Here is a 24,487-nt window from a genome sequence, read left to right on the forward strand (position 1 = left end):
GAGAGGGAGGAGGGTCAGAGGGAGAAGCAGACTCTCCGCTGAGCAGGGAGCCCGATGTGGGACTCGATCCCGGGACTCCAGGATCATGACCTGAGCCGAAGGCAGTCGCTTAACCGACTGAGCCACCCAGGCGCCCAAGACTGGACATTTTTAATTAATAAATTGAGACCACTTGCAATCTCAAGTGACCCAAGACCTAATTTCCCAAGAATGGACAGAAAAAAATCAGGGGAAAGTTCTGGACCTTTCATCCAGGATAGAGAGGGTGGCTCTCCCCGCCCATCACCACGGAGCAGGTTCAAGGGGCCACAGAAATGAAGGAGATGGTATGACTGCACCTGCCAGGCAGTCTCGGGCCAGTGGCAGCGGGACAGATGAGCTCAGTCTCTAGCCCAAGGTCCAGGTGCAAACAGAGTCAGCCCCGAGGAAGAGTCCTGTATTTGCTTTGCATCCTTTCCACCCCCGCTGGATTAGGAGCCACTGTTGGGCGGGGAAACAGGCTCTTCCCATTTTCCTCCCATTTTCCAATGTGGCCATATTCCCACAAGGTGGCGCTCGGGATCACGACAAGATACCTTGCTACAGTCCTTGTTTATAAAATAAAAATCTTAGGGGCACCTGACTGGCTCAGTTGGTAGAGCGTGTGACTCTTGATCTCAGGGTTTTAAGTTTGAGCCCCATATTGGGTGTAGAGATTACTTACAAATAAAATATTTTTAAAAAATTAAAATTTCAGACGAAGGTTAGATTTTAAGGTTGTTGAGAACATAATACAGAGAATTCCTGTGTGTCCTACACCCAGTGGCCCTATGACTAACATCCTAAGTGGGTATCGTACCGTGTCACCACTCATGAGCCAACACGGATTCCTCATTACATGAGCTCTCCGGGCTGGGACAGTTTCTCAGACTCTCCTTGGTTTTTATGACCCGGGCAGTTTGAGGGGGCTGGCCCCTCGGTTGGGATTTGTCTGAGGTTTTTCTCAGGGTTGTGGGTTTGGGGGAATGAAGACTCCAGATGTAAAGCACCTTCTCATCCATAGTATCAAGGTCATGGGCCATCACTGTGACTTACCTGGCCAAGGTCATGTCCATCTGGTTTCTGCATCATACAGTCTCCCCTTCACCTTCCCCTTTCTGTGCTGGGCTCTCTGAATCATGTGTTTTTCACAGGTTTGGAGCATATGACAATTACTTGGGGTTCTAGCGTCTCCCTGCCTGTCCAGTTCTCCAAGTAAGCCTTCATCAGTGTCCTCAAACGGGTCATAGGAAGAAGGCAGCTGGAGAACAGCAGTGTGAGAAGGGCAAAGGGGTGCCGTGGGGGCATCACCCCCACACCTGTGCCCCCACACTGGGCCCTGTATCTGCCCGGCAGGAGGTGCTCGGGAGAGGTCTGCTCCCCTCTCTGTCCCTACCAGCCTCCTTGTAACCGTCAGCGAGATCCCACTGAGTAAGTCAGGTCACACCCCTCACCTGCTTAAAGATCCTACAGTGAATTCCACCCTCCCAAGCAGACCCCACGACTCCCCACACCCCGAGCTTGGCCATCTCTCCCTACACACACGCCGAGCCACTCCGGGAGCATGCCGACCCCCCGGCTCTGAACCTTCGCATGGGCCCTTCCACTCGACCAGATATGAGCGCCCCACTTGCCCCACAGCCTCACCCTCAGGCCCCAGCTCAAGTTCCAGCTCCCAGAGACCTGCCTGCCCCTCTGTACCCCCTTCCCCCCAGATGCTGGCATGAAGAATTGGAGGCAGAGGAGGTAAAGTCCCCTGAAGACAGAACGGGTTCTAGGACAATAGGAGAAGACACCGCGGATGAGCCCTGGGGCTCGGGGAGTTTATGCCCCATCCTGTTGACTGCCTCTTGCCACGTGGTGGTGACCTGGGGACACACACAGCCCCTTCACAGTATTCTGTGAACTCCACAGTGTTCGTTACATCCTGGTTTGACAACCCACCATTTCTCACCACGACGAAGCTGTGCTTCTCCTTTTGTGGTACACAGATCTTTCTTCCTCTAAAACCATAAAAGGTGTCAAGACCTCCTCGTTGCTAAAATCCTCTGTGCACACGCTCAGTTGGAGGTGCCCTTGCAGCTGAGCTGAGTGGGTCACAGCTGCTCACCTGTGAACCCGGCCGCTCAGGGGTTTGCCTTATATGGTGAAAAGCTCACGTTCTGCTGGGAGCGCCGCGGGGCTCATAAAGGAAGTCCAAAGTTTCAAAAGAGGCGTTGCACGGATTTTTTGCAGAAGGTCTGGCCTCCAAGCCCACAGCATGCTCACTAGCTTTCTGGAAGGGACAGTGTAACTATGGCAACCAGGAATTAGGTGTCAAAGATACACAGAGGGGTTATCCTACTTCCTGCCCAGCAGTTAAAACAAGCAGAGATGTGTGGGGCTTGGGAAGGCCAGCAGAGAGAGGCAGTAGGGTATTAAAGATGGAAGGGAACCAGAGGAAGCTGCCGTTTGGATCTCAAATACTGCAACAGTGGTGAATGTCGCCACCAGTGAGCCATGGGCCAGGCCTGTGGGAAGCGTCCAGCACTTGGGATCTCAACAACCCAGCAGGAAAAGCACCACTATACGTCCCACTCTGCAGACAAGGCAAACTGAGGCTCAGAGGGTGGCAGTAACTTATCTAAGCAACTGGTCTACCAGATACTTGGCGAGTGGGAGGGACAGACCAAGCCTCCGAGAGCCCATCCCCCATGACACTGTGCCAGAGGGAAGGAGCAAAGTGTGCAGGAGCTGCGTCCAATGCCATGGGGCACAGGAACGCTGGCTGGTCCCAATGTGCTGGCAGCATGAAACCCACCAGAGTTCAGAGACCAGTTTGGGTTGTTTTGTTTTGTTTAACTTTTAAAATTGTTTAAAAAAAAAAAATTTTTGTCTTAAAGATTTTATTTATTTATTTGAGACAGAATGAGAGAGAGAGAGAGAGCACATGAGAGGGGGGAGGGTCAGAGGGAGAAGCAGACTCCCCGCCGAGCAGGGAGCCCGATGCGGGACTCGATCCCGGGACTCCAGGATCATGACCTGAGCCGAAGGCAGTCGCTTAACCGACTGAGCCACCCAGGCGCCCTAAGACAAAAATTTTAATTGGAAAATATCTCATTAAGTTTCACTTTGAAATACAGTTTCACAGGAAGTTGCAAGGACAGGACAGAGAGGTTCACTCAGCTTTGCGCTTGGTGACACCCTCCATAATTACGGACGTGATGTGTGTGCAGGATCCTTGTCCCTGCATCCCACGTGTCGGCGCATGCAGCCGTCATGCCATCAAGTGCAGAGCAAGTCCCTGACCACAAGGTTCTCCCTCATGCTACCTCTCCAAAATTTAAAGTAGAGATAACATGTTGAAATAATATCTTAGCCGTATCAGGTTAAATAGAAACTAGAATTCATGTCGCCCATTTCTTTTCACATTTTAGAATGCAGCCACTAGCACGTTTAGATTCCTGTATGGGGCTTCCTGTATGGGAAACAGCATCCTGTTTTCACTGGACAGCCCTGGCGGACTTCAGACCCCAGGTCCCCGGTTGGGACGGGTCACCTGACCTTCCCGAGCCTGGCTTCTCTGGAGGAGCCCCGTTCCTTGGAGTAAGTGTGCCGCCGTCCACGCACTCAACCCATTTGCTGCGTGCGGGGCACTGTGCTAAGCGTGCGGACACAGAAGCAAGTCCTGCTGCTCAGAAACATCAAGTGTCCCCGCCCCCAGAGTGAGTGAAGCAAGCAGGGGGATCCCAGAAGGCCGCCCCTCTCCCGACACCTCCCCGAGCTCAGGCGCAGGCAAACAGCAGGCAGGGGCGCCGGGGGAAGAATTAGGTACCCTCCTGGAGAAGGTGCTGGTGTGCATCGCTCTTGTTCCCAGAGCACTCAGGGGGCCCCCTGCAAACCAACACCCCACTCATGTGTCCCCCACCCCCACTCGTCCGTCTGTCTGTCTTTCCATCCATCCATTGCCAGAGGTACTTAGCCCCCACCGCCCCCTTAGACTCACCTGGAAAGATTTTTTTTCATTTATTAAGAAAAAAATTTTAACATAAGGAAAAGTGGAATAAAACAAATCCTCTTATACCCACTACCTAGATACAACAATTGTTAACGTTTTGCCGTATTTCCTACTGTTCATGGTATTTAAAAGGAAACCAGAGTCATCCTGACATTCAGCCTTAAATAGGTCCATCTGCATCTCTTTGTGAAATAGGACCCTTTCCTACCCAACCACAATACCATTAACAAAAATCCTTAGTGTCACCTGATCCTCAATCTTGGGATTCTGGTTAGGAAGCCTGGGTCTCAGGTCTTGCCCCAGACCTACTGAATCACAATCTGTGTTCTAAGAAGGTCCCCCCAAGTAATTTGCTGCACATTACAGTTTGAAAAAGCAAACTTGATGCCCAGTCTGTTATGAGCTGCTTTTTTTTTTTTTTTTTTTTAAGATTTGAGAGAGAGCGAGCATGCGAGCAGGCAGAGGGAGAGAGAGAATCTCCAGCAGACTCCACGCTGAGTGTGGAGCCTGACACGGGGCTCGATCTCACAGCCCTGAGATCACAGCCTCAGCCGAAACCAAGAGTCGGAGGCTTAACTGACTGAGCCACCCAGGTTCCCCGATGGGCTGAATTCTATCCCCTCAATTCATATGCCAAAGTCCTAACGCCCGGACTCAGAATGTGACCTCATCTGGAAATAGGGTCACTGCAGATGTCAGTAGTTCAGATGAGGTCACACTGGGGCAGGGTGGGCCCCTAATCCAATAGGACAGGTGTTCCTACAAAAAGGAGATTTGGACACAGAGACAGACACACACGGGGTGGACGATGTGAGGAGATGGGGAAAAGGTGGCCGTCTACAGGCTGGGGGCGGGGGCCTGGACAGATCCTGCCTCTGGCCTCTGAAGGACCAGCGCTACTGAGAGCCACCTTGATTTCGGACTCCGGGCCTCCAGAGCCAGGTGAGGACGTGTGCGTGCTGTTTCGGCCACGCGGCTGGGGGTACTCGGCCACAGCAGCCCTGGGACATGATGCACAACCCATACTCAAAACCTCCCCTGCAGTGTTTTTCAGCTACCCGAGGCTGAGGCCACGCTGAAAGGTTCCGGCATCTCTGATCTGGTGCGGTTTAGGCGTGGGTGCTCAGCTGCAGCCTGGGCTGAAATCCTTGCTCAGTTTTCCTCGTTAACCATGAAACAGCCTAGCGAGTCCCCCACCCGCTGCTGGTTGCTTTGTGCAGAAGGGCTAGTGAATTATCTGGGGAGAGAAATACCCAACAGCAGGGTAGGGACCCTCAGAGCTGTGGTCCTCAATGTGGGGTCCCGAGCAAGCAGCATCCACATCACCGGGGAGCTTGGGAGAAATGCAGATGCTTGTGCCCCATACAGACATCAGGAATCAGAGACGGGGGGGGGGGGGGCGGGGGGGCGGACAAGCTACGTTTTAAGGAACCCTCCCAGCGATTCAGATGCACACCCAACCCTAAGAACCAAAGTCTTAAAGAAGTGTGGGCCCAAACTCTGCATGTGTTCTGACAACCTCCATCCGTACCAGCCCGTGGGGACTTTAAGAGCATCAGCTCTACTCTGTCCAGGTAAAAAGCAGCAAAATCCCACGTCAATAGCCTCAGCCTGTGTATTTCCTTCCCGGATCTCAAACTAGCATCTCCATCCAGCTAGGGCTCCCAGAGGTTCACTTTGTTAACTTGTGTGTTGAAACATTAACACACCAACACAGTAACAATTTCAAACGCCCTAAGAGAAGATAAAATAAAAGGGACATGTCGACACTCCTTCCCAGTCCTGCTCCCCAAAGGCAGCCAAGACCAGAAGCTTCTCGGGGCTTTTCCCAGAGCTGGTCTCGGAAACCACATCCGACTGCATCTACACCCCTTAAACACACACACCAGAAGCCGACGACAACCAGCGTCACACCTTGTCTCTTTCCTCCATGTACCAAACAATACACCCCTCCCTGGAGCTCACGCAACCCTTTATTTTCATAACGTGCTGCCATCCAAGAATATATAATTGAGCCAAACCCTTACGGACGAGTGTTTTGGTTGCTTCCCATCTTTTGCTTCTCTGCACAACCCTGCATTTTAGCATTCTTGGACACATGCCTTTACACAAATGGCCGGTTGTTGAGTTTCTGGACTTGTGGATTTCACAGGCCAGTTGAAACATCAAGGGGCTGCTACAATGTTAAAAGGCCGTTTAAAAATAATAATACTGTCTATCTTGCTTCTGTTTCATCAAGTAAAACCATTTCAACAACTGAGTCTTAGAAAAATGAGATTTTTAAAAAAACAATAAACAGAATGCATTGTTTTGTAGAACGCTCGCATTCCTTGTGTTACGACAGACCTGGGATGACTTCATGCTGGACTGGCCGGTTCTCCACACCTTCCTCGACGAAAGAAGGGGGCCGGAATCCCACACCGGTGCTCATCCACTAACATCCCCGAGGGCACGGTTTTGTAAAGGGGGCCCCACCAGGTTTCCCCCCATTCTGTCTTCAATGACACGACCCGCTGCCGATGTGGAGTGAGCCCCTCCATCCTCATTAGGCAGGGCCACTGAATTGCGGGAGATGGTAACTCTAAGCAGGTGCGTAATGAGATTAACGAGGCAAGTGGACAGCTGTTTAGTTTTCAAAACAAATCCGTTAGCAGGTGCTTATCGACTCAGCTCTGTTAAATGCCAATTGCTCCGTAATTCCAGGTGCTAAAATGGCTGGAAAACAGAATGGGTTTGCCTGTGGTCTGACCCTGCCCCCCCCTCCCCAGGGACCCCTGGTCTCTCCTCCCCTATGCGTAATTGCAGATGGACCCTGCAGATGGCTGCTAACCCATGCGGATCTGAGGGCAATGGTGTCGGCATCACCTGGAGCCAGAACTTGAGTTTTACTGGGTGATTCACGGGCACATCAACGTTTGAGAAGCTCCGGCCTAAACGGAGCTATACCCACCAAGACCCAGGGAAGGGGTGCAGTCAGATGGCGTGAGCTGGGGGGCACTGTGCATTGTCACACAGCTGGCTGGGATCCCACTCTGCCGCGTGTTTGTGGGACCCCGGGTAAGATGTTTTGTCTCCCTGAGCCTCACTCTCCCCATCCATAAAATGGGGTAAGAACAAGAGCTGCCTCCCAGGAGCTGTTCTGAGGATTAAATACACTAATGAATATAAGGCTTTCTATCCCAGGACTTGGCACAGGATAGATGCTCAAAAAACATGGACACTGTTTTCCTTGCCTCCATCAGGAGGGGACTCAGACTCCCTCAGAGACCGCTGTCTTCCCAGATCGGACCATCGCAGAAACCCATATAGTCCTACACACTAAATTCAGTGTCCTGGGAAGTGGTCAAATATGTGGATTCCAGGGATTGGTCCCAGAAAGTCTGAATCTGTCAGGACTGGTGCCTCGGGCCATCGTCCAGGGAGCACTCAGACACACACCAGCCCAAGGCCTCTGGGCTCAGCTTGGTGCACAGACCCGCTGCGTCTCTGGGAGCCCCTTGCAAATGCAGGATCTCAGGCCTGCCCCAGACGAGTGTGGCTCAGGACCTGCATGTTAACAAGATCCCCAGGAGACCAAGCATTGCCCTGGGCGGTCCCTGTACCTATGGTTCACCACAGGCAAAATGCAGGGATGCGTAGGTGGTTTGGTGCCTCCCAGCCCTCTCTACCTGCTCTGCCCCTTCTCAGATGGCAGGTGTCAGTGATCGTCCTCCAGGGCTGAAGCTTGATTTTTCGGGACTGGGTATTGGGACTGCTTCCGGGCTCCCCTCTAACAAAGGACCACAAGCCGGGTGGCTTCAAACTCCAGAAATGTATTTTCTCACTGTCCCAGAGGACAGAGTCCCAAATCAACTTGGTGGGTTGGTTTCCTGTTGGGGCTCTGGGGGAGAATGCACTTTGGGCCTCTCCTGGCTTCTGGTGGCTGCTGGCCGTCCTCCAGGCCACGGCCTTGTCCACGTCTTTGACTTCTCTGCTGTCTCCTGGCAGGACACACTGGCCATTAGATTCAGGGCCTGGCCTGATCCAGGATGAGCTCATCTTGAGATCCTTCATGACATCTGCAAAACTCCTCTTTCCGAATAAGGTCACGTGCACAGGTCCCGGGAGGTTAGGGCTCAGACATGTCTTCTTGGAGGCCGCCGTTTGACCCGCCGCAGGTCCGCCTGCGGTTGGCTCTTCTCTGACGAGTCTATGCTCATCATATCTCCTCGCCTCTGGGAGGAAGAAGGGCTGTGTCCTCCAAGAGATCCCAGCCGTCCGGAAGCAGGGGCTGCGGCGTCCTTTCCCGCCACGTTGCAGACAGCCCCAGCCAGACCACCGCCACTGGGGCCCCGACGGCCAGACAGGGGCAGCCAGGTGGCAGCCTGTTTGCAAGTGCACTTCTGCCTCTGTCCCCTGGGCCCCCCCCCACCGGCAGCCCTCATCCGGGGACCCTCCTCACCTCCTGCAACGCACATTTGCTTCCAGAACCCACCCTCTTTGGGGCTACTCTGCTCTCGGGTTTGTGGCATGGGGGCGCACTGCTCAGCTGTCCCTCTGAGACAGAACCAGGCAGTGTTCCTGATCCCAGACAATGACAGAGCCGGGAACCCCAACACGGTCATCTTCACTCACCACGGGGCTCCCCGTGGCTTGGCTGAGACTTGCTCCTCGCTGCCCTGCAGGCTGAGCCTCCTCCTGCTTCTCCTCTCTCGGGTGTCAGACCCGCCCTCCGGGCACAAGGTTTCCCACCTGCTCCTCCTCGTCCCTGGATCCATCACAGGGGTCACACCCCATAAGTGTCTTCCAAATGGGTGTCTGCTTCCCACGGGACCTGAACTGGCTCAGAGCTCAAGTTGACTGTCAGGTGGGTGTGTCCCCACGAACAGGAATGGGATTCAGGAGACATGGTGGCCACAGTGTGACAAGTGTCCTCTGCACTCATCTCTGTCCCAGAGTCCCACCCTTCTCCCACCTGTCCTGCCGTTAAGCTCTGTTCTCTTGCCTGCATCTTGTCGCTGTGTCCCTTCTCATAAACGTAACCCATTTCCCTGGTCCAAACTATCACCATCTGAGCTGACCAATCAGTGCTGCCATCAGACGCACCTGGAGGGGCAGAGAAGGACGTGCACACTTGTTGTTGACGTTTTGTTTACTTAAGTCCTCTCTACACCTGACATAGGGCTTGAACTCACAACCCCGAGACCGAGAGTCACGTGCTCCTCTGACTGAGCCAGCCAGGTGGCCCATGCGTACGTTTTTGTTAATATTTTTTCCCGGTCCCACAGACAGCAACTTCATAATTAGAATCCTTACCTCAATGACTCACTTTTTGTGTTACTCCTAAGCATCCCTTACTTGCATGGAAAAATGAAGGTCCTGGGCATTGCTGACCTTGGCCCAGAAGCACCTCTGGAAGGTCCTGGTCGGCAGGGGGTCCTCAGGCTACACATGCACGAACTCTGCCTTAGAAACGCCCCAGCGGCTGATGAGTCCTGACCCCCATGTCCCCCTCTCCCAGGCCAGAGCAGGGAGTGACAGCCTCTCACCAGTGGCCTGTCTGTGCAGAGCATCTCAACCCATGGGCCACGGGAGGCGGGGGGGTGGTTTCCCCCTCTCCTGCTCCTCCCCAGCCCCCCTCCTCCCTGCCTGCAGCCCCACTGGCCCCATGGCCCTGCTCCCATCTTTGTTCAGCTGCACCAGCCAAGCTAAGAGCATAAGCAGGTTCTGTGCAAACGCCCCTTAGAAAGCACCGTCCGCCCTCCGGCAGCCCAGCCAGCCCAAGAGGCTGCCCAGACGGGCCAGAGCCTCCGGCTCAGCAATCATGTGACGCCCCAGAGTGGGGACAGTGGGCCAAGCCCTCTTGCACTGGCAGCGGGGACCGCAGCCCTCGGAGAGCACGGGCACACTGTCGTTTGTTAGGGCTGAGCGTTGCTGACGCCCTGTGGATACCTCCCCCAGCCCCGCCGTGGAGATGACAGTCCCAGCCCCTCAGCAGCCCCGGAGGTGGCAAACAGGCAAAGCCCGCAGCTGTGACTTTTGAGGCCGTGCTATTTAGTGACCCCAAGGGCTTTCCAATGGTGGTATGCACCAGGCTCCGAGAAACACAATCACCCCTCCGATGTTTCCTTGGCTGTGTGAGCCTCAGATTCCCGGGTTAGAAAGAAGAGGCTCAGATTCAGCCATTGTTTTCCAGCCAGTATTTCTGGGGAGGCTCACAGCAATCGGCTGTGGAAGGAGGACACTTGATTTCACAGACGTCGGAATCGGGGCTCAGAAAGATCTAGTGATTTGCGCCAAGTCACACAGTGAGGAAGGGCAGGGCCAAGGCTGGAGCCTGGGTCTCCTAGTTGGAAGCAGAGCACGCTGCGTGTCTGGTCCCCCAGGAACCAATTAAAAGAATTTCCCAACCAAAGTCTGTTCTTTGAGCAAATGGGGATGTTGCTATTTTAAAAGGCAATCAGACCAAGCACACAAAGGGCGTTCTCTATGCGCCAAGCCCTCTCCTGAGCCCGTCACCAGCGCTGAATCATTTAATCAGCCCCCAGCTCCATGAGGCCGGCTCAGGCATTAACCAAGTCTTACTACTTCCAAGGACACTGAGGCAGAGAAAATCTAACGGACCTGCTCCAAATCCTATGAGAATGTCTGAACGTGGATTTGCTTCTGGAATCCCTGAACTTAACTGCTGCCCTCTGCGGCAAAGAAACGAAAGGTCCCATAATGAAAGGAGAAGCCCGTCCAGCTTATGAACGGGATCAAAACTCACTGAATGTAAGGTCAAAAAGGCCCTCCGCCTGCAGCATCGGATGGCTGGTTGTGATGCATGCACCATCGACCCGAGATGGCAGAGCCTCCGGGTAAAGACAAGGCACGCTGCAGACCCCCCAGTTGTGTGCCCAGGCTGCTTCTCAAACTGGCTCAGTTTCCCCATCTGTAAAATTGGGGTGGTGTACCTACCCTGTATTCTAGGCATTAAGGACAGCTCTTAAAATGGCACCTGGCTCTCAGCGCTCGGCAGAGGTTAGCCTTTGCTAGTCCCGTTTTTCTGCTCATTTCAACACACCCAGCAAAGCAGCACCACTCACCCCTCGCCGCTGTCTGCAAGCAGGGGTGAATCTGCGGGGATAACGCAGGCCCCACCCCAGAGGCTGGCCCGGCCCACTTCGCGACAACCACGTGTGGACCACAGCGGCTTGGGATTTCTGACTATGACTTTTTAAAAGGTCAGAAACGGGTTGCGGCTGTCTCCGTGGGTAGTTTCTCTCATTTCCACACCAAAGCCCTGGACGTGAATTCCGTCAAATGCAAAACTTGGTTTCCTCACTCCACCTGTTTCCTCCCCCATGAAATGGACAACTCTGCCGTCAAAGTCGCCTACCTTCTTGTCATTCAGTGTGGTCGGGGACCAGCAGCAGCCTGGGCTGAGAGTCTAAGAAATGCGGAGTCTCAGCCACCACCCCCAGACCTCTTGAGTTGGAATCTATGATTTAACGAGATCCCCCCAGGGAATTTGCGTGGACGTCACATTTTAAAAAGTCCTGCCCTGCCTCACAGGATTCTTGGAGTAACTAAAACGTAAAGTTCCCAGGACATGATTGACTTTACGTAAAGGTTACTCCTTCCCCTGACCTTCTTTCCTGCCCACAGAAAGGTAGGAACTCCACCCTCTCTGGAACATGCGATTGTTGTGAACCTGGGCCGGGGACGTAAAGGACAGCGCTTGCGCTTTGGATGCATAATGTGTCATCCTCACAGCGCCCCTCTGAAGGAGAAGCTACTGTCCCCACGATACAGACAAGGAAACAGATGCAGACGGCCCCGTGACTTGCCCAAGCTCTGAAGCTGAGGCAGGCTGGGCGATGCCCGAGCCCTCATTAGACCACCGCGCTCTCCTCCCTGCTGCGTCTCCCAGCCTGCGCCCCTTGGGACCCCAGGTCTGGTGCGCTGCCTGCTCCCAATCTCCACCATGGGCTTGTGTCCCCACGACTTCCACGGGCTGGGGAGGCGGCATCGTCCTGTGGGAACCGGGCCCCCCGGGGCCACCCTGGGAAGTCTGGATACACACACCCCCCAAGCAGACAAGCCAGAACTTGAACAAAGAAACACCAAAATGTCACCAACTTGCAAATTCATGGGCAGTCAGGGCTGCCAGGTTGGCATTGTTAGCCCAGTGTCCTTTCTGCCCACTCTGCTTGCTTAAATCACTTCCTTCTGACTCCGTCACTCACGAGTGTAATCAGGGCGGTCCCTAGGACAGGGAATGTGACGCAAACGGTGACCCTTCCGGAACAGAAAGGCCAGTTGCCTCCGCGTTCCTGAAAGGAATTCCCCAGACACGCCTTGAGGACCTTGGTGGCTAGCGTCTCTGGAAGCACCTGCCTCCACTGCTCGAAATCTCATCTCCGGATTTGGGAGTCCCGGTTCCTTGTTGGGCACAAGTTCGGTCCCCTCCCAGGGACACCCCGGCCGTCTCCTGGCTGCTAGAGAGAGGCGGGCAGGGTCCCGCCACCCTCATCACAGGGAAGGATATATGGAGCCAAGGGCGAGGAGCTGGCAGGAAGCCCCACAGCAGAGCGGCTGCTAGAAATGTCGGGCAGATGCTGCACCGAGAACCGGATCTCGTTGCTGACGCGGCATCCCGGATGCACGTTCATTCGACCATTTTCATGCATATTTATTTGTTCCTTATAAAAGCGGTATGACCACCTTCCAGAAACAAAAAGCAAGAAATCAGGGCGCCTGGGTGGCTCAGTCGGCTGGGCGACTGCCTTCGGCTCAGGTCATGATCCTGGAGTCCCGGGATCGAGTCCCGCATCGGGCTCCCTGCTCGGCGGGGAGTCTGCTTCTCCCTCTGACCCTCCTCCCTCTCATGCTCTCTGTCTCTCATTCTGTCTCTCAAATACATAAATAAAATCTTTAAAAAATAATAAAATAAATAAAATAAAAATATTTTTTAAAAAAAGCAAGAAATCACCCACACACCTTGTGTTGAGGGTGCCCAGGACCATGCCACCCTCAGAGATTCACTAAAAGGACGCCCGTCTTCAGCATGGGGTTGTATTCATGGCTCAGATGGATGTGCAGTGATGCGGCCAGGACACACAGCCAGATCCAAAGGCAAAACCCACAGATAAGAGTGTTTCCAACTGAATGTTTGTGTCCGCTCAAAGTGCATCTGTTGAAGCCCTACCCCCGCCCCCGTGCTTGGAGATGGGGGTCTTTGGGGGTTCAGGAGGGACGGGAATATATGAACTCATGATGGAGAAAGAACAGGATTCAGTTGGTTCCCGAACACAACGATCAGCACCAAAAGGCAGCCGTGCAGAGACCTTACTGAGAGGTACCAAGGGTGCTTCGTGGCTCTTCCGTGTGTGCTGCTGATGGGGCCCCTTGGCTGCCCTGGGTGAAGAGAAGGTTCTCTTTGCTCTGATCGGATCCAGACCCAACTCTTCCCTGTCAGGCACCTATAGTCGTCCCCTTTGAGGTTCTTGGGCTGCAGTGCTCTGCCCTCGAGCACTCCTCCCTGGACCCCGGGCTCTGTCTGCACACGTCCTAGTAACATGGCATGTATGGGAGTTTGCTCCCAGTTCCCACCAACCCACCCCCCAGCCTGGGGGCGGGGTGCTCTCTGCCAAACATCTGCCCCGGGGATGCCTCTTCCTTCTGGTAATCACCCTGGACTTTTCCTGTCCTCCGTGGTTCCCCTGGCCCCTGAAATTCTAGGAGGATTCTGAAACCCACTGCTTTTGAATGGGAAGACCACCTTTCCAACCAGGTCTGTCTCCCTCAGGTTCCTTTAGTTGCAGGTAACAAAAGCCCCGTCTCCACGAGGAGTGCGTAACCTGGACAGTCACATGGGGCCCCGGGGCTCTGCTGTCACTCCTCTTGGTTTTTCAAGCCCTGCTTCCAGCTGTGTGAGGCCCAGCCACAGTCTTGTCTTTGGGTTCTCTGACACACGCCCCTGGTCCTTCCATTAAATCTCCTTTGGTAATTGGAATTTCCTGAATGGCTTTACACAGGACCAGCTACATAATGCGTGGGTTCAGGGATGTGTGTGCATCCTCTCGTTCGAACATTTTTAGAACTCCAAGGAGCCCTGGAGGCCCCTACCCGCCTCCTCAAGGGAGACACAAGGTTGCTGGTCTCACCCAAGATTTCATGTCCTCTGTTCCAGGATCTGTCCCACCGACAATTTCCGGACACAGACACTGACTGGCCCGGCTTGGGTCAGGCATCCAGTCCTGATACAACCAGGTCTGGCTGAGGGGTCAGGGTCCCGCAGCACCAACCCAGCTTCCGTGCGGAAGCAGAAACCAGAGTCAGCAGTTGGCAAAGAACAAGCCTGCCTTGAAACTTGCAGCCAGACACATTCCATGGCCCCCTGGCTGCAGGGGCAGCCAGGGGCACACTGCTTAACCATTTCCTGCCCATCCCTCCCCGCTGAGAGCCTCCCTTCCTGGAGGGAGGTCCTCAACTCGACCTTCGGTCCCTTTCCAGCGGAGCTACTGATTTAGGGAAAATCTTACGGCCTCTTGTCATTTTCCTTCTCCTCTTGTTTAAAAACAAACCAACCAAAATGAACAAACAAAACCTCACAGCAGGCTGGGAGGATGAACTATACAGGTGTTTGTGAAAATGCTATTTGGAAAGAAGCCTCACATGCACTTGCTCGAGTACGCACGAGCGTGCCCCCCGCCGCCCCCCACTCACACACACGAATGTGCGTTTCCTAAGACTCTCTAAGCAAGCTCTAGATCCTTGGCCCTTCAATGTCTGATCCTTAGTAACTCATTGCAAAGCATTCTCTGGGGGGCATTCAGAGTTCTGTGTGGGACAGATAGGGGCCTCTCCAAAGGAAGTAGATTAGCCTCTGGGAGATAAATCTTCTTCGCTTCCTTCCTCCTGGAGAGGATATGAGCAAAGTGCTCCAGCAGTCCTTGCCGGAACAAAGGCCCAGTGTCCAGCGAGGCGCCTCCACCCGACCTCTTCTGCATTATGAGTTGTAACCTCATGATCATTTCACAAAGCTTTCCAGGCTCTGCAGTGGCCACTGCCATCCTCGGGCTGTGGGCTGCAGGACACCCCTGGGTCCCTCCAGACTGCCGTCCTCCCCACGGCCCCCTCTCCGGCCCCAGGGGGACTGCCAACCCCCCAGCCATAAATGCAGCCAGGCCTCCTGCTGAGGCCACCCTGGCTGTCATCCAGGCCGGGGGGTGGGGAGAGCCTTCTTCATGACATTCTTCTGCTTCCCCTGGATGATCGCCCTGGGCGAGGGGACCCTGCCCTGCAGGAAGGCCAGGTATCCTGAGGGGATAATGAGCACAGGCTTTCAAACCCGCCCAGTGCCCATTTCCTGGCTACCCCTTGGGAGGGTGACTTCCCAGCAACCCGCCTCTGTCTCCTTGTCTGCAGAAGGGGATGATGACAATAAGGCTGAGCTCCCAGGGGGGCCGAGAGGCTAAATGCGGTCACGTGTGCGGAGTGCTTGGCAGAGGGCCTGGGCCACAGCAAGTGTGGGATGAACTCTGGCCAGCAGCCGCCAAGGCAAAGGGAAACTCTGTGCCTACTCGTTCAAAGGCAGGAAAAACCTTTTGCCTTTCTTCTGCAGCCCCCCACCCCCCACCTGTCGCGGTGTTTTTAATTTATTATTTAATGACGCGCTCCCTGGGGCACAGGATGCTCTCGGACAAGTCGGTGGAGAGCAGCAGTGATCACCGGGGAGGGCCAGCGAGCCGGCGGCTGCAGCGCGGGCCGGGAGGCAGGGAGGTGCCGGCAGGCAGGGCCACCAAGCCCCCCACCCGTGCTCTGCTGTCCCCATCGCATTTCACTTACAAAGCACAAGCGCAAAGATAAAATCATCAAGACTTTCAAGACAGCTGCCACAGAGAATTAAATCCCACCGGGAATTAAACCCCAGCAGGGGGCCAAACACCTACCATGACACCAGCCCTGACTGTGGCCCTGCTTTCGCTTTATCTGTCCCCCCCCCCCCCCGATTCTTTGCTTCCAGAAAGTCATTCATTGGATAAACAGCTCCTGACCCTGTGGCAATATCTAGTACAGCTAGACTCAGATGCACACGAGCCATTCCACTCCTCGGTACACACACAGCAGGACGGGTACACGTGTAAGAACTTGTACTGGAATGTTCTCAGCAGCACGACTCACCCTGGAAATGACCCCAATGCCCATCAACGATAGAATGGTGAGAAAAAAAAAAATGTGGTCTATCCATAGGACAGAAAACCACCCAGCACAAAGGAGGGCTTACAAGTGCACAGGGCAACAGGGCTGGGTCCCACGAATGTCACGCCGAGTCAGGGGAACCGGACACAAAAGAGCACACGGTGGGCGTGTGTGTGCGCGTGCATGTGTGTGGTTTGCACACAAAACAGGACAATGAATCCACACTTTTAGAAGTCAGGATAATGCTTACCGTTGCAGGGGGCCTCGGGGAGGCACGAGGTGGGGCTGGTAACGTTGCGCTCAACGCCAACAACGTGATCCGCGCTGCTCTGTGTATATTCTATCAACAGAAAGTAAAAGTAAAATGTAGCAGCCTTTCCCAGAGGGGATGACTTAGGGGGTCAAGGAGCTGACTCAGGGCAGCCCCCCAAGTCCTAGCTTTCCTTTGTCTCCTGTTTGGCTCCTCACACTAGATGCGATTTCACAACACTCACAACACCTCTTAGGGTGCGATAATGGAGAGAGAGAGCCAGCGGGCTCAATACCATGAAGTACAGTGTCTCAGCATCCTCTTGGTTTGACTCATGGCCCCCCGCAGAGGTTCAGCCAACATTAGATGAGTACCTACTATGTGCCAGGTCCTGCGGACACAAGGATAAGGACATCTCTGTCCTCGAAGAGCTCAGGGTCTGGTGACAGAGGGATGACTCTTCCTGTAGAGTTGAGTGTGTTAGGTGCTCCCCAGGGGGACTCGGGAAGATGGGAAGGCCGGCACGGTTCTAGGGGCCAGTGGGGAACGCAGTGGGGAGTACCCCAGCAGCTCTGATCCGTTAGGCCTCAATCTGTGATGGGATCAAGAGCCATGATGAGCCAAAACCAGGGGTCCTGTTGCTCTACTTCTTTCTGACTTATGGCATGGAAAGAGTCACATGAGAGCAAAGTTTAGCTCCAAGAGTGCTCGGTGCAGCATTGGATAAATAGTGAAAACATCAGAAATAACCTGTGTTTCTGACAATGGAAGATTGGTCCAAAGAGCGACAGAAAAGCAAAATGAGGGAATGTTGCGCGGTCACTGGAGTAAAGCTGGGGAGGACCTCGGAGTGGCCCAGGGACCGTGGACAAGCAGAGACTACCCTGCACATGCCAGCCAATGAGCTAGCCTACCAGGTCCAAGGCTGCAGACAGAAGACACGAGCCCTCTGGGTCAGAGGAAGGGTTCATGACTCACAGCCCCACAGCAACCCGAGCTTCAGGTCTGCATCTGTCCCCTTCGCCCCAGGCCCCTGGGGGGCAATGAGAAGCGCCCCAGCATGCTCCTCCCCACAGAGGAACCCTGAGCTCAGGAAACCCAAGCCTCTTCTGCTGCAGGAAGCCTGCCTGACCTCTGTCCTGGAGTGAGACTCTGTGTCGTGGTGGGCAGAAAACCACACTGCCTTTGGCTATAGGAGGAAGACGCTACATCTAACAAGGCCCTTTGCTACACAAACATCCTTAAAAAGAGAGTCGGTGCTTCTGCTTGCCAGACATCCAGACACCTGAGAGCGCCACGGAGAACTGTGCCCCAAAAATGACACAGAGAAACTGGGGGGGTCGCCGAGAAACGGTTTACAAAACAACCCCCTTGTCACGCATGACCTTGAGTTCTGGGGATACACACATGCATATTATAGAAGCACAAAGCCTTGCACAACCTCTGAGGCAGGTGCGATGTATTATCCCCATTTCCCAGATGAAGCTAAGTGAGGCCTGGAGAGGTCACGCCGTGGGCAATCAGCACAGCTGGATTCTGAATCCAAGCGGCGTGGCCACAGACTTCATGCCCTTAAAACCACTTTCTGGGGCGCCTGGGTGGCTCAGTCGGTGAAGCGTCTGCCTTCGGCTCAGGTCATGATCCCAGGATCCTGGACTGAGCCCCGAATCGAGCTCCCTGCTCAGCGGGGAGTCTGCTTCTCCTTCTGCCCCTCCCCCTGCTTGTGCTCTCTCAAATAAATAAAATCTTAAAAAAAAACAACAAGAAAACACCACTTTCCTCTATGCCTTATTATTACAGGACAAAAAGCCCCCCCTCCCCGAAAAATCAAATGAAGCTAAAACCACTTGTAGCTGGATAGGAAGACCATGTAATAACATGCAAACGCTCAGGATTCAGTCAAAAAGACAGGCTAATTTACGTACAGCGGTACCGCAAATCTATAAGAAACACGTACACACACGGAGGGCAGCGCTAACATGATCTACAAGGCTACCGAGGTGCTCGCTCTCAGGCGCCGAACTCCCCGAGATGTGTTTTTCTGTGCTCTGTTTTCTGAATGTTCTACAATAGTTACAATTCTTGTATAATGAAAAAAGTTACACACATTTAAGATGCTAAAGCACAAATGAGGCTGATTGGAAGCTATGAGGGATAAGGGAGGTCAAGTCCAACCCAGTCCAGACAGGATTCACCACTTGGCTGAATCCTGGTGTATTTATTAATTCATTAAGCTTTTATTATTTTTTTAAAGATTTATTCATTTGCGAGAGAGAGCGAATGCACACGTGCACAAGTCAGGGGAGGGGTGGAGGGAGAGAATCTCAAGCAGACTCCCCACCGAGCGCAGAGCCCTATGCAGGGCTCGATCCCAGGACCCCCAGATCATGACCTGAACCAAAAACAAGAGTCAGACGTTTAAAAACCGACTGAGCCACCCAGGTGCCCCTTAAGATTTTACTTTTTTTTTTTTTTTTTTTTAAAGATTTTATTTATTCATTTGAGAGAGAGAGAATGAGAGAGAACACATGAGAGGGGGGAGGGTCAGAGGGAGAAGCAGACTCCCTGCCGAGCAGGGAGCCCGATGCGGGACTCGATCCAGGGACTCCAGGATCATGACCCGAGCCGAAGGCAGTCGCCCAACCAACTGAGCCACCCAGGCGCCCTTAAGATTTTACTTTTAAGTAATTTCTATACCCAACATGGGGCTCGAACGCACAGCCCTAAGATCAAGAGTCACATGCTCTACTAAGCCAGCCAGGCACCCCAACTGAATCCTTGTTTAAACAGATATTCATTGCTTTCTGTCACTGGAAAATAAGGAGATTTCAGATAAAATCCATGTTTCTCGGAATGCTTGCCTTGCTCTGACCCAGGAGTCCCACCGCTGGGGTAGATTCGGTAGCAATGTGCATACGTGCCCCCCAAAAGGTGTGGGCTAGAATCCTCAGGGCAGCCCTACCCATTCCAGCCCCCACCCCAAGGGACCACCCAACACCCATCGAGGTAGAAAGACTGAATATACGCGGTGTATTCACACCATGAACTACAGTACAGAAGCTGACTGTGAATGATTTACAACTACGCCCACAACCTGTATGAGTTTCAGCTAGAATGCGGGGGTGGGGGCAAGAAACCAGACGCCAGAGTACACCCTGCGTGCAAGGTGTCAGCCTAAGTGTCAAAGCCACCGTGGGCGCTAGAGGTCAGGACCTGGGGGGGGCAGTGGGGGTTGGGGCGACAGTGATGGCAGGGGGTGGGGATAAGGTGCACTTGAACACCTTTTTTGGGCATGAATGTTGTACTTTAAAAACCTCAAAATGACAAAAGCCAGTATGATAAAAAATCTTAACATTTAAAAAAAAAATCCAAAGTTGTGGTTTCTTTCAAAAAATCCGATGTTCTAGAAACCCGAACGCTCGTTTGTTCTCAGTGGTAAGGGGAGGCTGGCTGTGCCCCGGCCCCCAGAGCTCACTTAGCCCAAGCACCACCTCCCTGGCACTGGGCTCCGAGAGAGGATGCCGTTTGCCTGAGGCCCCACTCAGCCACGTGGGGGACAGAGCAGTGGCTGAAACCCAATTTCAGGGCCCTCAGGCCATCTTCCCATGCAGGTTAATGTCATTTGGGCTGGAGGGAGGAAATGTCACCTTCAAGGTGACGCTGAAGTCTTTCTACGACCACAGCGACGGGGACCAGCTGGCCCTTCCCCTCTGGGGGCTAATTCCGTACACGGCCAGGGACAGGGCATTGTTTCAAGTCGTGCTGCTCTCAATTTTTCTCTCCTTTTTAAAGCAACTGGGACCCACTGGGAAAGGAGTACTGGCCCCCAGGGTGAGTTCTAAGCAGAAAGGTGATGGCGGCCGAGAGCAGAAGCCCTGGGTACCCTTCCCAAGATCCAGGAGACCTGGGGACATTCATGCAGGCCAGTGAATCACAGCAACACAGAAATGGAAAATCTGGGGTTCAGCTCCCTCCACAACCTGGGCCCTCTTACTGCAACCAGTTTCCCGGGAGTGACTTCTGGGAGCAAAGCAAGCGGGGCTTCAAGCTTTCTCCCCTACCTGATGCCTGCAATCCCACCACGGAAGTTTCCATCCCTGCGGCCTTTGCTCTTCCCCCAAAGGGCCCTGCTTTGTTACTATCGGTCCTTGGCACCTCACTGTGGAAACCTTGCTGACGGCAGGTTTTCCAAGGTGGGAGGAAGAGCCCTCATAGACGGCTAGACACCTGAGATCTGAAGGTCGGGGTCGGGGAAGAACAGGACAGTGGGGAGCAGGGAAGGCTCTAGTCCCCTCCACGAATGCGTGTTACGCACTTTCTGTGCTCGGGTGCAGTCCTTGCCCTCCGGAGATGGACAATGAACCAGGATGGAGTGGCGCATAAATGTCCTGGGCACGCAGAAGAGAGAGCAAGCTACCCAGATGCGAAGAGGGTTCAAGTCGCTTCCTCTGGCCAAGCCTCAGTTTCCTTATCTGCACAGTGTGGGTGACAGGAGTGCCTGCAGAGGAGGATGGTCATGGAGACGGGAGAAGAAAATCAGATAAAGCACTAAGCATAGTGCCTGTCATGCACTAGGTGCTCAATAAATGCCAGGGGGGAGGGGGTCTCACCGTTGCCCATGGGGCTGGCCCCGGCCTGGTCGTTCTCAGCCAGTCTCACAGCTGAGTGTCGTTGGCCCAGACACTGGCAAGCTGCTTCGCCCTCCCTCCCTGGGGAACTCAGTTCCCCAGCCCCGAGCTCTAGGAGGGCAGGACCTTGCTGCTTACCTCCCCGGTGGGTCCCCGGCACTGATAAGGCCTGCACTGGTGATTGAACACATGCATCTTTGAAGTCCAGCTCAAAGGGCGCCTCCCCTCTGGAGCCTCTGCCTGCCCCTCCCTGGGCTCTGGTAGCCCCTGTGTCCTTCGTGAGCACGTCAAGGGCAGGAGCAGGGTTTTCTCCTCCACCCAGCACCCGGTACTGAGTGTGGGCTCAGTCGGAACCTGCCAGAAGGAATCGGTAATGGAATACTACTCAGCCATCAAAAAGAATGAAATCTTGCCATTTGCAACAACGTGGAAGGAGCTAGAGGGTATCAAGCAAAGCCAAACAAGTCAATCCGAGAAAAACAATGATCATATGATCTCACTCATATGTGGAATTTAAGAAACAAAAGAGAGGAGCATAGGGGGAGGGAGGGAAAAATAAAACAAGATGAAATCAGAGAGGGAGACAAACCATTAGAGACTCTTAAGCATAGGAAACAAACTGAGGGTTGCTGGAGGGGAGGGAGTGGGGGATGGGGTAACGGGAGGATGGGCATTAACATGTGATGGAACGAGCACTGGGTGTTATATAAGACTGATGAGTCACAGACCTATACCTCTGAAACCAATAATACATTATATGTTAATTAATTGAATTTAAAAAAAGAATACACAGGTGGACCGAGTAAAGACTGGGAGAGCAGGTGGTGGGAGTGAACGAGGAGGTAAAGGATCTGCTGACAGATCCAAACGCTGAGCCTCTTGTGGCCACAGGGGAGGCCTTTCTTCCTGGTTCCTCCCTGCCCCTTCCCCCAACCAGAAAAAACAAGGGGGTCCTCCCTGCCTCCTGGCTTTGCGGGGACCATTCCAGCTCAGAGGAGCCATGTGAAGAGCTGGCTGGCCAGGCAAGCTCTATCCTCTCCTGGGTCAGAGCAGGAGGGGATCCCTGAGGACATGGGCCGGGAGCCTGGTGGCTAAGGGATGGAGCGAGACGCCTGAGGCGCCCTCCCCCTAACTTCAGGCTGTAGGTGGGGTCCTGGCGAGGGGTCTGCCAATCCATAAGCGAACAGAATTTAAACATGGGTCCAATGTATAGTTGCTACTTCACAAATTCATATAAATGCAGTTATAAGGAATAAAACCTGCTCCTCTCCCGTTGCTGTCTTAACTCTGCAGCAGCCTTTTGTCCTTGGGCATTTTCTGAATCACCAGATGATAGACAGCATGGGCGGGGGCTCAGTCCTCGAGCCCACCCAGCCTACCTCCCGGTGACTGTGCCCCCAGGTCCCATAGGAGCAGACCTCGGCCACTGGACGTGCACCTTGCAAGTCAGCTGCTCTGGCTGCAGCTGATTGGACCAAGGGTGGTCACCTGACTCAACCTGAGCCAATCAGACGCTTCCTCTTAGCACGTGCCTCCTCCAGGCTGTGTCCTGGATTTGGGGCTCATCAATTTAGGTGCTGAGGGCAGCCATCTGCCTCCTGGGTGGGGAGTGAGCAGATTGGCAGTGAAGGAAGGCGGAGAAGGGTCTCTGAGGGCCTTCCATCTGGCTCTCACTCCTTCCCGAGGCCCTGCTGCCCTTGGTCAGTGGGAATGCCCCATGCATCTTTCCATTGTCTCCCCTTTCCCCTTCAGCAGGCAAGGTGGTCCCTAACAACGTTAACAACTGCACCACACTTCCCAGGTTGGCATGAAGTAGGTGGCTTGCATTTGAAAGGGTCCAGAACTAATAGTCTAGGCTGCAGGAAACCCCACACTTCTGTAATTCAAAGTGATTGTGTGTTAAAGCAACATCAGAGGAGATCTGGCTTCTATGCGTAACAGGAATCTTGAAAAATAGACCAGGAAGGGGCATATTTATCCCTCCTTCTAAAGACAGCGTTTAATAGCCTCCTTTAAAAAGAAAAAAAAATCAACCAGGCACTCTCTTTATTTGGGCAGATCTCCCTAACAAAATCATGAGAGCAACATGTTCCTCAGCCCTTCCCATTTGTCAAAAGATCTTGTTACTTTTCTCTCTGAGGCGCTTGCCATCAAAAAAGAAACATGCAAAAAAAAAAAAAAAGAGAGAAACAGATGCTGTAATAGATAGAAAATCTGGAAGGAGTGGCTAGACCGAAGAGGCCACTTGTATTTGGGTTGGGATATGAGGGCCGGGGTCAGAGAGAAGCAGGGAGGGGTGAACCATGGGAGTTCATAGTTTGCTGTGTGGCCTTGGACAAGATTCTCCCGTCTCTGGGCCTTTTTGGTGAAATGAGCTGGACTCCGGTATGCTCAGCTCCCTTCTGTGGGGGCTTTGTAGACCCAGAGAGGGCCATCCTTGCCCGAGGGCTCCCTCCTGGGCACCCACAGATGGCCCTGGACCCCCTCACATGCAATGCAGCCAAGAAAGCAAAAGAGCAAAGGACTAAGAGCTCTGTCCCAGTCCTCCTTGGTGCCTCTTACTAAAGCCGTTACTTCTGACCATTTACCGGGGAAGCTGTCTCCATCATTCCCTGGACGCAAAGCCTTGGACCCACCTAGAGCTTTTTAAATGTGGATTCATTCCAATTAAAATTGGTAAATTTCACATAGGATCCAGGTTTCTGACTCTTCTTGAAATATTGGATGATCTGGCAAAACGGAGGCTCACCCCTAACATGGTGAAGTTCGCTGAGCTAGGTGGTGGCCGTCACTTGGGAGGGAGCACCTGCTCTGCATGACACTGCAGTCTACACAGGAGGGACCACGCATTCTGAACTGCCTGGGACGTGCGTCTTTCAGTTTTAAAACCAGATAGCCCAAAGGCCAAACCTGGGCGGTTGGTGACCCTTGTCCCCACCCAGACCATATGCTCATTTGTGCCCCCTGTCTGGCCCTGGAATTGGAGTTTGGGGGGCCCCCTGTTAATGATATGTTAATAATACGTTGGTCATACACTGCCCCCCGTTCTTTTGCCACTCTAGCCCCTGACCCTGTTGCATGTGATGCCCCCCCTGCTCTCCACCCCGGACACCCGCTTTGTTCTTGCCTGGTAGCCAAGACCACTCTGCCCACCTGTAAGGGAAGGAAGTGCGGAGGCCCGGTGCTCCTGAGAGCAGCTGTGAGCCGGTCTGAGGGAGCAGAGGGCCGGCAGCGGCTGCCTTGACCTTAGGGGAAAAAGACACACGGGGTGGCCTCCAGGGTCCCCCGTGGGACTGAGTGCCTACTGCTTATGGTGATCACAACCCTCCCATCACAGCTCCTTCCCTCCTGTCTCACCTCGACTCTCCTGCTCATGTATCTTGGACCACATTTATCATTTATCCCTCCAATATACATTTATCCCTC

At 53.7% G+C, this 24,487-nt stretch overlaps 1 long non-coding RNA gene across 2 annotated transcripts; it reads right to left on the reverse strand.

Annotated features, from left to right (window-relative positions):
* Window positions 1-11,685: 11,685 nt before the first annotated feature.
* Window positions 11,686-24,487, reverse strand: LOC115943102 (uncharacterized). Of its 2 annotated transcripts, XR_014140775.1 has the most exons (4): window positions 21,200-24,487; window positions 20,749-20,931; window positions 16,434-16,523; window positions 11,686-13,396 (listed from the first exon to the last, which is right to left on the reverse strand). It is a non-coding gene; the product is annotated as an uncharacterized LOC115943102 (long non-coding RNA). The 2 variants fall into 2 exon arrangements; XR_004077711.2 differs by having other exon boundaries at window positions 11,686-16,523.

Source organism: Leptonychotes weddellii, chromosome 16 (assembly GCF_054177405.1).
Source record: "Leptonychotes weddellii isolate Sample4059 chromosome 16, ASM5417740v2, whole genome shotgun sequence".
Taxonomy (NCBI): Eukaryota; Metazoa; Chordata; class Mammalia; order Carnivora; family Phocidae; genus Leptonychotes; species Leptonychotes weddellii.